The sequence below is a fragment of the Elaeis guineensis genome, chromosome 5 (genome assembly GCF_000442705.2).
Source record: "Elaeis guineensis isolate ETL-2024a chromosome 5, EG11, whole genome shotgun sequence".
NCBI classification, from domain to species: domain Eukaryota; kingdom Viridiplantae; phylum Streptophyta; class Magnoliopsida; order Arecales; family Arecaceae; genus Elaeis; species Elaeis guineensis.
Window position 1 is genome coordinate 132,732,351 of NC_025997.2, and position 15,815 is coordinate 132,748,165.

Genomic DNA, 15,815 nt, shown 5'->3' on the forward strand with positions numbered 1-15,815 from the left:
ATATTTTAATCTTATTTTTTATTATAATATTTAAAAAATAAAATTTTTGAAATACATATGCATGCATCAAACTCTGAATTCCAACAGTGGTATCAGAGCCATGGATTTTCATATGCTGAATTTTGGTATACATGTTTTTGAAAAGATTTTAAAATCAGATTTTTTTCTTGATATATGAGATGTATGGATGGTTCTTCTAATTTGAAATTTGATTTTGAGTTTAATTTTAGAATATATAGTTGATATGTAATTGCTTGCATAGATCTGAATTTTAATCTAGAAAGAGTTCTAGTTCATGTTTATGTCATACATAGATGCATGCATAAAATCTGAAATTTTTATATGATCTAAATTTTGATTCATATATGTGATATATGATTACATATTTAGATCATAAATTTACTTTTAATCTGATCCATGATTAGTATATGAGATATATAATATCATGCTTAGATCTAAAATTTTGTTTAGATCTGATTTTACATGCGTATATATGATATATGTTAGTATGCCAAAATCTAAAAATTATTTTTATATTTTAAAACTTACTTTCATATAATGAATTTCGATCTGAAATATGATTTTAGAATCTAAAATTTATGTTTGTGCATGGGGGATTTTGGTCATGAAAAAACTATTAATTAGATCATGTAATAGGTTTGCATTTAAGATTTTTGATTTGAGTCATATGAGTCTAATTAGATTAAGTAATTGATCAAATCAAGTCAAGTATTGATTAGGAGCAGATCAGTTAAGTTAATGATCATATAATTATTGTTGATTAAATCGATTGAATTTTATATGTAGAATCGATTAACCTAAAGACCTAATTTGGTTCGTTGGTTTGAGCCCGATTCGCTTGAGCTAACCAATTCTGATCAATCGACCTATTGGTGTCTAAACAAGTTAATGAGACATAGTTATTTAATTGGTTCCATTAGCCGACCTGGCCAATTTATTGATATCTTAGGAAGGCAATGAGGGGACCCCCACCGATCTCCACTACCTGACCAATTTGGAAGATTGGGTCTTGAACTAGGTTGCTTAGCAGTTGGATTTAGCCCATGTCAATTAGATCGATCATATAATGACTGATTAGATGAGACCTAAAACATAAACCTCTTCATAAATATTAAGTCCATAGGTCTCCACTGTTGTAGATGTGTGGACGTGCTATCGGTGTTGATTGTTCTCAGCTGGTTACAGTGGTTCAGGTTTATCGGAAACACGCAACCACTTTATTAGCAAAGAGTTGCTCCAGGATAAGAATGGGGTTGGACCCAATAACTATTAGATGAGGGACCTAATGACGGTCTTGCACCTACTTGTGAATGATGGGTCGGGCTTAACTAAGAAATGTGGACAATAATTGTTAGGTGAGCCCACATGACTTAGACTCCAAGTCGCTGCAACATGCTTAGTGAAGCATCTGGGCAAAGAGTTGCCTATGCATCGGTGTGCATGTTACCAATAATTTGATTGAGCAATGAGGTTTGGATGAAGTCTAATTGAATTGGATTCAATTTGACTTAGATTGAGTTTGATTGGATCAAGTCTGAATGTAAGGGAGACTAATTTTTGATTTCATCAGAATTTAGATTCAGTTAATTCCGAATTAGATTAGGAATTTATTGAGGAGATTGGGTTTCTAATTGGATTAGGTTCTATCCTTTTTTTGGGTCAAATCAAATCAGATTTAGATTGTGAAGAAAAAATTGTTTGATCGCATTGGATGTCGAAAGAAAATTGAATAGATTAGTAATTAAAATTTTCATAACATTTATGAAATCTTATCTTGATTCGTAGTAGAAGTTTTAATCAAGGTTGATTGATTTCTGAATTGAGTTGCTTTGCGAGATCCGGATGTTCAGACCCTCTACTTCGCTCGCATGGCAACCAATGTAGGAAAGAGGGATAAAGCTCTTATTCGAAAGGGGAGGAGAGGAGGGCTTTGAGATCAGATCTCGAAGCCTAGAAAGGAGCCCACATGCCACACCTGAAGGGGTGGGAGGATGCCAAGAGGAGAGAGATGCCCAGGAGAAGAGGGGATGCCCAAGTCCTTGCTCATGCCTAGATTGATTTTCTCCTTCTCCAAACACATCCTTAAATAGATAAGAAATCTTAGATCAAATCAAATACCTTTAGAGGTTAGGAATAGGATCCTCTAAGTTTATATCAAATCCAAACTCTATAAAACAAAAGGTTTCGTAATGGATGTAGGTGAGGTATCAACTTGTGCCTCCCTTTACCATGCTGCATGTCCAAGGGGAGGGGGCTATTTTCAGCACCCTCTCCTCCATCTTGGTCAACCATATGGATGAGAGAATGCATGAGAAATATGACTAAGTGCACCAAATCTAATTTGGTTCAGATTAGATTCAATTCGAATCCAATTCGAATCTGTCTTGAAATAAATTTAAAAAAATTATTAATTCTAATCTAATTAGGATTTAGATCCAAATCTAACTTAGATAATTAACTAAGGACTTTATACTCCGAGAATGGAGGCGGTGCCTTGCTATTATTCTCATCTATTTTGTTGTTCGATCTGATTTCCATTCCGCGTGATCTCATCCATCTCCAATTTCTTTCTTCGGTTTCTTTTGTCTTCTCCTGAACATCGATCTTTTGATCTGGCACCGTGTTAAAAAAGGGGGAAGAAAAAGAACCACTTGAATTAACACCCGAGTGAGGTTCATGCACCTGAATCAAATTCGATCGAAGTGGAAACCAACGGCTAGAAGTTTTTTCTCGACTCCACGATCTTACCTCTGTTAAGAACTTACCACCTCAAGGTAGAGTATCATCACTAGTTTGCCCCGCTGACGGTTTGTGTTCTTCATGTGAGATGTTATATGGTAGTTTCTGTCTATTGTTTTCTTTAGATGTGGATGCCGACAAAGATGATGTGTACTAGCTTCTCCTCCATCAAGTTTTGCTGGAATTTTCCTCCATATGGGACGGGAATTCTGTTTGTTATGTTCATGTAATTACAGCACTTTTTGTGTTGGAAATCTAGTTTTCCGTCCATTGTCAGAGGGGAGAAAGTTGGTATGGTGGCCACTATAAATAAACTTATAACATCCTTATCTTGTTTGTTGACTGGCAGGCAAAATGAGTTTGGATGGTGGCCATGGTGCATAGACTTATAACCTCCTTATCTCATTTGTTGACTGGCGGGCAAAATGCTCTACAGCTTCAAGAAAAAGGAAAGGAGGGAGAAAGAGTTAGTCAACCAAATCAGGGAGGAAGATGAGGATTACAAAATTGATTTCCTGAGGAGGAGAAAAATTAACTGTGAAACTAATAAAGCCAATAACGGGGACAAGTAGAAGGTGAGTGGGATGAATGCTGTTAAATACTATTTCCACAAAATGCTGGAATCAGGTATCTGAATGAAACAAATTCGCGGTTCTTAGGGCACTCTTTTAAGTATCTTTTGCCGAAGTTTTCTGATATTGCATGAGAAATTTGTTCTTGTAAAATCCATCAGTTCTTGCATGTCCTGATGTTTGTAGAAAATTTTCAAATGATGGTTATTCAACAATTATGCACATAGAATTTGACCATAAAGTGGTACATTGCTATTAAGACATACCCTCTACTTGACCGGTTTGTTGGTTATTATCCTTTCTGGCAGCAATTTTTGTATATCTCCTTCCTGTTTTATTTTTCTGTGGTTATTGCATGTTAAGATTATCACCGACATATCCCTCTCTATCATTGATCACTCTCTGGAATTACAAGTTTATCTTTGCAAGTCAGTTGTCTGAGCCTAGTTAGATTGATTTTGTTATTATTCACTTTCCGCAACAAATTGTCTGATACGTGCATGTCGCAGGCCGATGGCTTTATAACGTGTACGTGTGCCCATGGAAAGAGTTAGGGGATGGTCGGCATGGTGGGCCTTAACTAAGGGCTCATCCCATTTATGCTTGTTTTAGATGCAATAAGTCTCGATATTAACTCTGATTCATATTGGTGTTGCTTATGACATTAGGGAAATTTGTGACCAGGAAATTTTGGGAATGCACGAGACTAAAGGAAGAGCAAAAATGGCTAAACCAAGATAAAGAAATATATTCAACTTTGGTGGGTTATGGGAAGAGTTAAAAGTGTAGCTAGTGTTCAGGACAAAAGATTTGAAATACTTAATTTTGATTGCATACCTAGATATGCACAGAAAGTCTCCAATAGGAATAGAACAGGGTAAATGTTGTTCAATGTTGCTGCAAGTTATGAGACTCTCAATTAGAACCAAGACATTTTATTAAAATAATTGCAAGGCCGTTTTAGTGGTAATGATTAGATAGAGGAAGTGGCATACGATTTGAGTTGGTTTTCAAAGACTGGGCAAAACTATGTCTATAAGCTGGTAAGGCTTGTTAATTGCTATGGTACAGTACATATGGTCTGTATAAATTTAACTCCATGTTCATATGTTTCCCGACCAGTCCTGTTTTAGAATTTTGACACTGTAAACTGAAACATTCTGCCTGTTGTTTTGATTGTTTTCTGATACATTTGTTGAATATCCTTGGATGTTAGCTCTTTCTGGCCAATCAAGCAAAATTTCATGCTGAGGCGGAAAAGAATTCTGGAAGGCAATTGCAGAGCTTATCCCTTGTGATGTGCCAGTGCTAGAGAAGAAAAAAAAAAGGGGGAAGAAAGAGGAGAAGAAGTCATTGGTTCTTATAATCCAGCGCCCAAAACATGGGAAGCCTGCTGATCTATCAAGAATGCGCCAGATACTGCTGAAGCTTAAGCACTCCCCACCTGATCCACACATGAAATCCATCCTTGCAGCAGCTCCTACTATGCCGTCTAATGATGTTAAAGCAGCTGCAGCCCCTTCAGCCAACAGTGAAATGTAGACAGAGAGCTCTGAGGGGGAGAGAGAGAGAGAGGAGCGAGCCTGCGTATGTGGGAGAGACGAGCGGATCGATCCCTTGCACTGTTGCCTTCCCCGGTATATATAGCGGAGCACAGTATGGCGCCGTCATTAATGACGCGGACAAGTGAGGAACTGTCAACCCACTGTGGACTGTCAGAGTCGCCGTGAAAACGTCATGTCGCCGTGAAAATGTCACATCGCCGCGGGGGCTGTCAAATCATCAGGGTTGACAATGCCCCTGGCAGGACAACGTCCCAAAATGGCCGTGCCGCATGTTGCTGTCAGAGCTGACAAGGTCTGGCGGCTGTACGGCGGTTGGAGGAGTAGGCCGACCCTAGGTCGGCGGCCAGCAGAGTGGCGTTGGGTTCCTCCGATCGATCGGCGAGCTTTCCATGAGTCGGCCATCAGGCCTCTGGGTTCAGTCGGTCGGGAAAGATGTGCCCGATATATCCCTAGTCGGCGATGGACCGTTGAATGGCCGGTAGTGGCGTCCGTCAGTCGGGCGCCCCCGGCCGTCGGTCGGTCGGCCAGTCGGCCAGTCGGTCAGTCGGCCAGTCAGTCGGTCGGCCAGTCGGTCGGTCGGTCGGTCGGTCGGTCGGCCAGTCGGTCGGTCAGTCGGTATTCCCCAACAGTTGCCCCCCTCCACTCCTAAGTCGGACGGTGAGCTGGCGACTAGGAGTGGATTTGTCGTACGCGAGGATCCGACCGTACCGCCGGTTGATGCGGTGTCAGGCGCCTCATAAATGTCGAGAGGCTTGCTGGCGTCCATCGTCTAGTCGGCGTTAGATGTCTCGTCCTGTCAGCATCAGGTGTCATGTCGGCGCCGGACGCCCCGCCGTGTCGGATGTCCCGCTGGTGTCAGCGATAAAATCGGCGCCAGGTGTCATGTCCCATCGGGAAGTGGAACCGTCTGTTGCCCAGCTATGCAACCCAAGAGGGGGGGTGAATTGGGTTTCTAAAAAATTTTAAGCCCAACAGATTACTTATGAAGAACAAAACTAAGACTTTAAATCAATATTAATTACCTAAAGCAGTATTGCAAGGATATAATAAAGAAATAAGATAAAGCGATAAAGCACACCACAAACACAAGGATTTATAGTGGTTCGGTGCTAACCTTGCACCTACATCCACTCCCCAAGATCCTACTTGAGAATTTCAATCCACTATCCTTTGTATTCAACCCGAATACAAAACGTCGGAAACTCCGACACTAGCTATCCCAAGCTAGATCACTTGTTTTCCGGGTACAAGTAAACCCAAAACACTCCGATTTCAGGTTCGGATCAACCTTTCCTTGTTTTGAAAATCCTCCAAAAACAAGAACAAAAACTCACAAAGAGTTAGAAAATTTTGAGCACAGATTAATACAATAACAGCTCCTTAAATGAGCGAATATAACAATAAAAGCTTTACTCAAATGAAGAACCCCTTTTTCGGATTTTCTCAAAGTGGATGAACGCTTGAATGCTTGAGAAGAGGTTGATTGTTGATTGAAGATCTCTTGAAAGCTTTGAACGATCTCTAGATCAAGGTTGAAACACTAGGTGTGAAGGATTCTCTCCTTGAAAGCTCTTGCTTTTCTCTTTCACACTCTCTCTGGTATATTGTGGATCCTCTCTCTTTTTCTTTTTGGATTTTTCGTTGATCTCAGGCTTTTTCTTGCAAATTTCGGATCCTCTCTTCTGTTCTTCTCTCTTTGATCTGCCGATTGATCTTCATCTTTTTCTCTCCAATTTGATCTGCTATTTAAACTGCAATTTCTTTCACCATTTCAAGCATTTTGTAGCATTAGAAGCAAGAGAAAATAATTTAGGTAGATAAAGAGCCGTTAGAGCAATTTTAGGAAGCATAAATGGCAATTAAAATGGGCAAAAAAATAGCCGTTGCTGATATTTTCCGTCGCAGGGGTCGACTCATGAGTCGACTCATGCATCAGGAGTCGACTCATGAGTCAACTTCTGTTGCACAGACCAGAAGGTCTGATTTCTGGATTTTTCGGCTCAAATCAGCAGAGGTCGACTCATGAGTCGACTCACAGGTCGTGCCAAGTCAAAAATCCAGCGTGCCATGAAAATTTTTTGCGTGCCAATCAGCTCACAGTGCCATGAGTTGACTCATGAGTCGACTCATGCACTTCAAACCTTCATAACTTCAAAAATATAAGTCCAAATACAATGAAATTTTCACCAATAGTTTACAAATCATTTGTTCTATCAAATGATACTATCAAATCAGAATTTTAGTGAAATTACGATTTTGCCCTTGAAGAGCATAAGGACTTTTTCATTTTAAAATTATTTGTATCCCTTCAATCTGCTTTGTAATCATCAAAATCAATCTAGGAGCAACAATCTCCCCCTTTTTGATGATGACAAAACATTTGAACAAAAATATTTATGTTAATGTATTAATTTCAAAAGAATCCATTATAGGTGTATATGCTTGAAAAGAGTATGATTCTTTTGGCATGTAATATAAATGCAAAAATAGTTTGTCCATTTTCTTAAAGATTTGAAAAGGGTATTAGATCATTTTGAGTTTAAGATATATCAGAGCAAGAGAAGATAAATAACTTTTGCAATGTATCAGAGCAAGAAAAAATAATTTTTACAATGATATCAGAAAAGATTTTACAATGTATCAGAGCAAGAAAATTTTATAATATATCAGAGAAAATTTTACACTGTATTAGAGCAAATGTCAGAGAAAATTTCACACTGTATTAGAGCAAATGTTATAATATATCAGAGAAACTTTCACACTGTATCAGATCAAATTTTATCATGTATCAGAGCAAGTTAAAAGAAATTTTAGGGTGTATTAGAGTAAATCAAATTTCTTAAGTTGTATCAAGGTAAATAAAATTTCAAAAGATGTATCAGAGTAAGTTTGAATTTTGAAATATATTAGAGCATATAAAAAAAAATACTTATTTGCATTGTACTTATGATTTTGCTTTTGATGGATGGCTTTTTGTTTAAGTTCTGTCTGATACCAAATTTCGATACCAAATTTCTCAAAGTTTTGTTTAATTTCTCCAATATTTGTTTCCCAATATATATATATATATATATATATTTTAATCTTCCAATTTTTGTTTAATTTCTCAAGTTTGGTTTAATCTTTCAATTCTTGTTTTTATTTATTTTCTCCAGTTTGGTTTAATCTTTCAATCTTTGTTTTTCTTTAATTTCTCCCCCTTTTTTCTCATAATTTAGGGTTTTGCTTTGGGTTTTGCTTTTTTTTTTTTTAATTTTAATTTTTTTTGTTTTTGTTTAATTTCTCCCCCTTTTTGACATCATCAAACATAGTTAACTCTTCCTTTTTCTGAAACATTCTTTAATTTCTTCCCTTTTAGAGTTTTTTACAGATATTTGCTCCCCCTTAATATAGCAATTATCAAGAGCAGACAACAACAAGGAGAAGACAATATTTCCACAAGAAGAAAATATATAACCAAAATATGATCGATATCATTACAAAGAGGTAGAAAAAAAGATGATTCCATTAATATCATAATTGTTTCAATACATAAAATTCAACCAGCTAAATGTCAATACATGGCCCCAAGGTATAGATCAAGATAAGTCAATGATCGGAGTCATCAGAGATAGGGTGAGGAGATGATGGATCAGAAGTGCGTCCTCTACCCCGTCTGCCTCTGGCACGAGCAGGAGAACGAGATGAACTGGGTAGCTGAGAACGCTGAGATGCTAGGGACTGAACAGAAAGGGTGAGTCTAATAGAATCAAGTACGTTCAGTGCTCTGGAAACAGATTGAAGTAGAGCAGTGAACTGGGTGGTAGCATGCTCACTCGATCCTCGGATCTCTTTCCTCAGTAATTCATATCCACCTTCTAGAGCTCCTCTGAGCCTGCCAGCCTCTGCAGTGAGGTCTGCGACCTCAATAGTAGACTCCTGTGGCTGGGGATGGGCCAATGCAAGGACTTGCCCCTGCAAGTCAAAAACTCTGCCAGTCAGTCTCCAGACTGTATCCTCAAGCTGCTGTATCCTGATGGACTGATCTGAAATCATCTGAAACACAGTGGAGATGTGGGGAGTAATGGTCTGATCAGAAGAGGTAGCTCCAGGTGCAAAAGAAGTACTACCCCACTGGCTAGACAGCAAAGAAGCCACACGCTGAGATATATGCTCGATCTGATCGTCAGCCAGTCTGAACTCTGAATGAGGTGCTCTACTCTCTGGCTGATACACTGGTGTGGGCATCCTAGTAAACTCAGAAGGGCCAGCCTCAGTATCAGGAATGAACTGGGTATCCGGTGATGCTTCCCTGAAGTCATGTACAGGAAAAGATGGACCTTCTTCTTCTACTCTGCCTTCAGTTCTGTCTTCAGCTCTTTCCTCAGCTCTCTCCTCAGCTCTTTCTTCAGAGCCCTTGATCCAACCACCAACAGTCTTTGTAATTCCCATTCGGTGCAGGCTGTGTTGGTTGAAAGTGTCTACATGTGAGAGTTTGGTAGGTGTCTCCCCCTCACAGCTAACTCCAAACCTTCTAAATACTCTAGTAAGGGCCATATCATAAGGCAAGTGTGCCTTGGATCTGTTCAAAGTTTCTCTCATGGCCTCTATCATAAGTGCAGAGAGGTTTAGGGGGGTCTGAGTGATGATATGAAACATGACACATACATCTCTGTCAGATAATAGATCATGCCTACCACTCCTAGGAAAGAAGAGTTTTGTTACAATCTGATGCAGGACCCTCATCTCAATGGATAATAGCTTTGCTTCCAATTTGTTTAAACTTCCTGAAAAAGCTTCTCCTAAGATAATTCTGATCCCTTCTTCTTTAATTGGGAGTTCCATATATGAGTATCCTTCACTAGGCAACTGAAGTATATCTCCCAATATCCTAGAATCCAAGCATATGTCAATCCCCTTGACTGTTGAAGTCACTGACCCGTTTCCATAATGTAGGTTCTGGTAGAACTCTCTAACAAGGTCAACATAGGTGACTTCCTTAAGAGAGCAATAGAGTTCCCATCCTTGATTTTTGATCTTGGTAGCAAAAGTAAAGCCTTCTTTCTCAAAGAACCGAAAATCTATATTTTTTCCGGTTTCTACTTTTCTATCAGAAAGAGGATTTACACTGGGGCTTATGGAGAATTGAGAGGGACCTTGAGCAGGTACTGAAACTGGATCGGGAACACTGGAAGACTGAGCATGCCTTTTCTTTCGGACAAATTTCTCAGGCTCACGGATTGATTTCCTTCTTTGGGGAAGTTTCATCTTTGGAGCCATATCCAATAAAGTAGCAGACAAGAAGACTTGAATTGAGAGGAGGGATCACAAGAGAGTAAAGAAGAATTTTAGTGGAGAAAAGAAGTGGATTTTGGAAGTTCGATGAAGTGCTAGGGCACGTTCCAACCGCGCCGAGCAATGCGAGAAATCACGAGAAATCTCTTTTCCAAGGAGGCAATTTTTGGTGGAGAGTAGGAGGGAGAATTGCCTCGAGATAAATCCTTGGTTTTGGAGCAAGAAAGAGTTGGAAAGAACGGCTTTCGGAAGGAAGACGATGAGAAGATGAGTCGTCTCACAAACAGGGTTCCCGTTTAAAAACAATGAGCCCGTGGGGAGTTTGTGGGATTTACAAGTTTGCCATTGAGTCGACTCATGGGGGTCGACTCATGAAGTTCAAAAATTCAGAAAAAATACAAATAAATTCCAGAAAAATTCGAAATTTTGGGAGAAAGAATTTTGCTCAATGATAAGTTTTTAGAGTGATAAATCTGAGCTTTTGGGACCAGGATGGATGTTAAAAATTGAGCTCTAATCAATTCTTTGAAAATTGAGAAATTTTAGGCAAATGGATCTAGAATTCCTAGATTTCTCCTAATTTCACAGAATCTATCCTCACTAAGGGCCTTTGTAAAGATATCGGCTAATTGATTTTCAGTGCAAACATATTCAAGAATTATATTTTTGTTTTGAACATGTTCTCTTATAAAATGATGTCTTATTTCAATATGTTTGGATCTTGAGTGTTGTATTGGATTTTTAGATAGATTTATGGCACTTGTGTTGTCACATCTTATTGGTGTTTCATTAAGTTTGATTCCAAAATCTTCGAGTTGTTGCTTAATCCATAAGATTTGAGCACAACAACTTCCGACTGCAATGTATTCGGCCTCAGCCGTAGACAGTGCCACCGAATTTTATTTCTTGCTAAACCATGAGATTAGGTTAACTCCAAGAAATTGGCAAGTTCCACTTGTGCTTTTTCTATCTAATTTACATCCAGCAAAATCAGCATCTGAATATCCTAACAAATTAATTTGTGAGTCCTTAGAGTACCATAACCCTATAGTTTGTGTACCATTTAAGTATCTAAGGATTCTTTTAACAGCATTCAAATGAGATTCCTTAGGATTAGATTGATATCTAGCACATAAGCAAACACTAAACATGATATCAGGCCTACTTGCAGTTAGATATAATAATGAGCCAATCATACCTCTATAGTATTTTAAGTCTACGCTTTTACCTTCATCATCCTTGTCAAGCTTACATGAGGGACTCATTGGTGTGCCAATTGGTTTGCAGTTCTCCATTCCAAATCTTTTGAGTAGTTCCTTGGTGTACTTGCTTTGGGTGATGGAGATTCCCTCTTTTGATTGTTTGATTTGGAGTCTGAGGAAGAAGGTGAGTTCTCCCATCATGCTCATCTCGAACTCTCCCTGCATAAGCTTAGCAAAGTCTTGACAAAGGGATTCATTAGTAGACCCAAAAATTATGTCATCAACATAAATTTGTATAATTAGCATATCATTTTGGTTTCTTTTAATAAATAGGGTTGTATCTACATTGCCTCTTGAGAAACCATTATTTAGTAGAAATTTGCTTAGCCTTTCATACCATGCTCTAGGTGCTTGTTTTAGACCATATAAAGCTTTATTTAATCTAAAGACATGATTGGAAAAAGCATGATTTTCAAATCCAGGGGGTTGTTCTACATATACTTCTTCAGAAATATATCCATTTAAAAATGCACTTTTAACATCCATTTGAAATAGTTTGAATTTCATAAAGCAAGCATAAGCAAGTAGAAGTCTAATGGCTTCTAATCTAGCAACAGGTGCAAAGGTTTCATCAAAATCAATTTCTTCTTCTTGATTATATCCCTTAGCAACCAGTCTTGCTTTATTTCTAATTACATTTCCATGCTCATCTAATTTGTTTCTAAAGACCCATTTTGTGCCAATTATTGAATAATCTTTAGGTCTTGTTATTAAGGTCCAAACATTATTTCTTTCAAATTGATTAAGTTCTTCTTGCATAGCATTAATCCAGTTATGATCATCTTCAGCTTCTTCAAAAGTTTTAGGTTCAAGTTGAGATACAAATGCACAATGATTAAGTACATCTCTAAGTGAAGAACGAGTTTTTACCCCATGCATAGGATCACCGATAATTAACTCCTTAGGGTGGTTGTGAACATACCTCCATTCCTTGGGTAGGTCATTTGTACCTTGAGGTTGTTCTTGAATTTCTTCACCTCTTTCATTTTGTTCGTCTTCTTGATCCTTATCTTCTGGAGTTGCTGAATCTTTCAGAGTGATCTCCTTCATACCTTCTATTAGTGGATCTGCATCATCAACACCCTCATTCTTCCTTGAAGGAAGATCGTTAGATTCATCAAAGACAACATGTATGGACTCCTCAACTACTAAAGTTCTTTTGTTGAACACTCTAAATGCTTTACTAGTGGAGGAGTAACCTAGAAAGATTGCTTCATCTGATTTTGTATCAAATTTACCAAGTTTTTCTTTGCCATTATTTAATACAAAATATCGGCAACCAAAAATATGAAAATATGCAATATTTGGTTTTCTTCCTTTCCAAAGTTCATAGGGGGTTTTCTTTAAAAATTGTCTAATTAAAGCACGATTTAAAATGTAACATGCTGTGTTAATAGCTTCCGCCCAAAAATATCTTGGAAGATTGCTTTCACAAAGCATGGTACGGGCCATTTCTTCTAAGGTTCTGTTTTTTCTTTCTACTACCCCATTCTGTTGGGGTGTCCTAGGAGCAGAGAAGTTATGGCCAATTCCATTTTCATCACAAAAATTTTCAAAATCTTGATTTTCAAATTCAGTTCCATGATCACTTCTAATATTTTGAATTGAAAACCCTTTTTCATTAGAGACTTTTCGATGAAATTTAGTGAAAATATGAAAAGTTTCATTTTTGTGAGCTAAAAAGAAAACCCAAGTAAAACGAGAGTAATCATCAATTATTACAAATCCATATCGTTTTCCTCCTAGACTAGTGGTTCTAGTTGGTCCAAATAAATCCATATGTAAGAGCTCTAAAGGTCTAAAAGTTGAAACAGTAATTTTGGATTTAAATGATACTCTAGTTTGTTTACCTAATTGGCATGCATCACACATTCTATCCTTTTCAAAGTTCAATTTTGGCAAACCAAGAACTAAATCTTTTTTAATTAATTTTGAGAGAGAATGCATGCTAATGTGTGCAAGTCTACGATGCCACAGCCAACTAGTCTCATTTATTTTAGCATTTAAGGAAACTAGGCATTGCATGTCTAATTTAGTTAAATCATTCAAGTCTACCATATAAACATTGCCATGCCTATGTCCTATAAATTTAATGCCATCGTTAATAGGACTCGTCATAATACAAACAGATGATTCAAAACTTACTTTATACCCTTTATCACAGAATTGACTGATGCTAAGTAAGTTATGCTTTAAACCTTTAACTAATAAAACATTCTCAATATATTTGGAGGGAGTGATACCAATGTTACCTATCCCGATGATCTTTCCTTTGCCATTATCTCCAAAGGTGACCATCTCTCCATCCTTAGCATCAAGCGTGATGAATTATGATTCATCACCAGTCATGTGTCTCGAGCATCCGCTGTCAAGATACCATTTTCTGTTTCCTTCTTGGGATGCTAGACACACCTGCAAGCAAAGGTCACATTTCTGTCTTAGGTACCCAAGCTTTCTTGGGTCCTTTCAGGTTAGTCAGAATGGTTCCTTTTGGAACCCATATTTTCTTTGTGTTTGCATATTTGTTAATAAGACATGTGTATGATTTATGTCCTATTCTTCCACATTTAAAACAAGTAATATTTGTAGACTTGTTACTTGAATAATTTACATAAATATCCTTCAGAAATTTTTGTTTCTTCAGGGGTTTATAACCAAGTCCAGCCTTATCATATATAGCTTTCTGATTTTCAATGATCATATTTAGTTTGTTTGAACTTAAGGTGAACTTATCTACTATAGATTTCAGCTTGTTCATTTCATCCTTTAAGTTTTGATTTTCTTGAATCAAGGTGAATTTTTCAATTGAAAGATTTTCAGCTTGTTTCACTAAGGACTGATTTTTCAATTTCAGCTCTTTGTTTTTCTTTCCTAGTTTCTTTAATTCATCAATTGAATCATAGAATGCTTCATGCAATTCTTCAAAAGTAAATTCACTAGTGGATTCAGAAGTTACCTCATTTTCATGTGCCATCAGGCACAGATTGGCTTGTTCTGTTGAGGTTTCCTCGTCGGAGCTTGAGTCATCACTCGCACTCCAGGTCGCCATCATTGCCTTCTTTTTGAACTTCTTTGGACCTTTCTTCAATTGTGGACATTCGGATCTGAAATGTCCTGGCTTCTTGCACTCGTAGCATATAGGGGGTTGATCTTTCTCCTTTTCTTTGCTTTGATCCCCTTTTGTGAATTTCTTTCTCATCCCCTGTTTCCTTTTTCTTAGAAACTTCTTAAATTTTCGGGTGATGAGAGCCATCTCTTCATCCTGTTCTTCATCTTCAGATTCATCCATTTCATAATCAGGCGAAGTTGTAGATTTGAGGGCAATGGTTCTTTTCTTTTTGATTTCATCCTCTTGATGTTGCTTCATGCTAAGTTCATGAGTCATCAAGGATCCAAGAAGCTCTTCTAGAGGTAGAGTGTTCAAGTCCTTTGCTTCTTGGATGGCAGTCACCTTGGCTTCCCAAGTTCTTGGCAGTGACCTGAGAATCTTCCTTACAAGTTCACTGTTAGTATAAGATTTGCCAAGACTCTTTAAACCATTGATTATATCAGTAAAACGAGTAAACATAGCAGTTATGGACTCATCATGCTCTATTTTGAACAATTCATATTTATGTACAAGCATATTTATTTTAGACTCTTTTACTTGATTTGTTCCCTCATGGGTTACTTCTAACCTATCCCATATTTCTTTAGCAGATGCACAAGTAGAAATGCGATTAAATTCACTTGCATCTAGTGCACAATAAAGGACATTCATGGCTTTGGCATTTAATTGTGCCAATTTCTTGTCAACCTCATCCCATTCTTTCTCGGGTTTGGTTGATTCCTCACCATCTATAATCTTGGTGGGTGTGTGAGGACCATTCACTATGATACTCCACATATTATAGTCGAGTGCTTGTATGAAAATCTTCATCCGAGCTTTTCAATAGGTGTAATTAGACCCATTGAAAAGTGGAGGTCAGTTTGTTGATTGCCCCTCGGTTAGAGAAGTACTAACATGGGTTGCCATAGATCTTTGGCTCTTTGATTATTAGATCAAAGAAGGGCTAGAGCACCTGCTCTGATACCACTTGTTGCCCAGCTATGCAACCCAAGAGGGGGGGGTGAATTGAGTTTCTAAAAAATTTTAAGCCCAACAGATTACTTATGAAGAACAAAACTAAGACTTTAAATCAATATTAATTACCTAAAGCAGTATTGCAAGGATATAATAAAGAAATAAGATAAAGCGATAAAGCACACCACAAACATAAGGATTTATAGTGGTTCGGTGCTAACCTTGCACCTACATCCACTCCCCAAGATCCTACTTGGGAATTTCAATCCACTATCCTTTGTATTCAACCCGAATACAAAACGTCGGAAACTCCGACACT

At 37.8% G+C, this 15,815-nt stretch overlaps 1 non-coding gene across 1 annotated transcript; it reads left to right on the forward strand.

The window, feature by feature from the left end:
* Positions 1–2,522: 2,522 nt before the first annotated feature.
* On the forward strand, positions 2,523–4,854 carry LOC105046374 (uncharacterized). The gene is made up of 3 exons (XR_012141263.1): positions 2,523–2,795; positions 3,110–3,335; positions 4,549–4,854. It is a non-coding gene; the product is annotated as an uncharacterized protein (transcript).
* Positions 4,855–15,815: the final 10,961 nt, after the last annotated feature.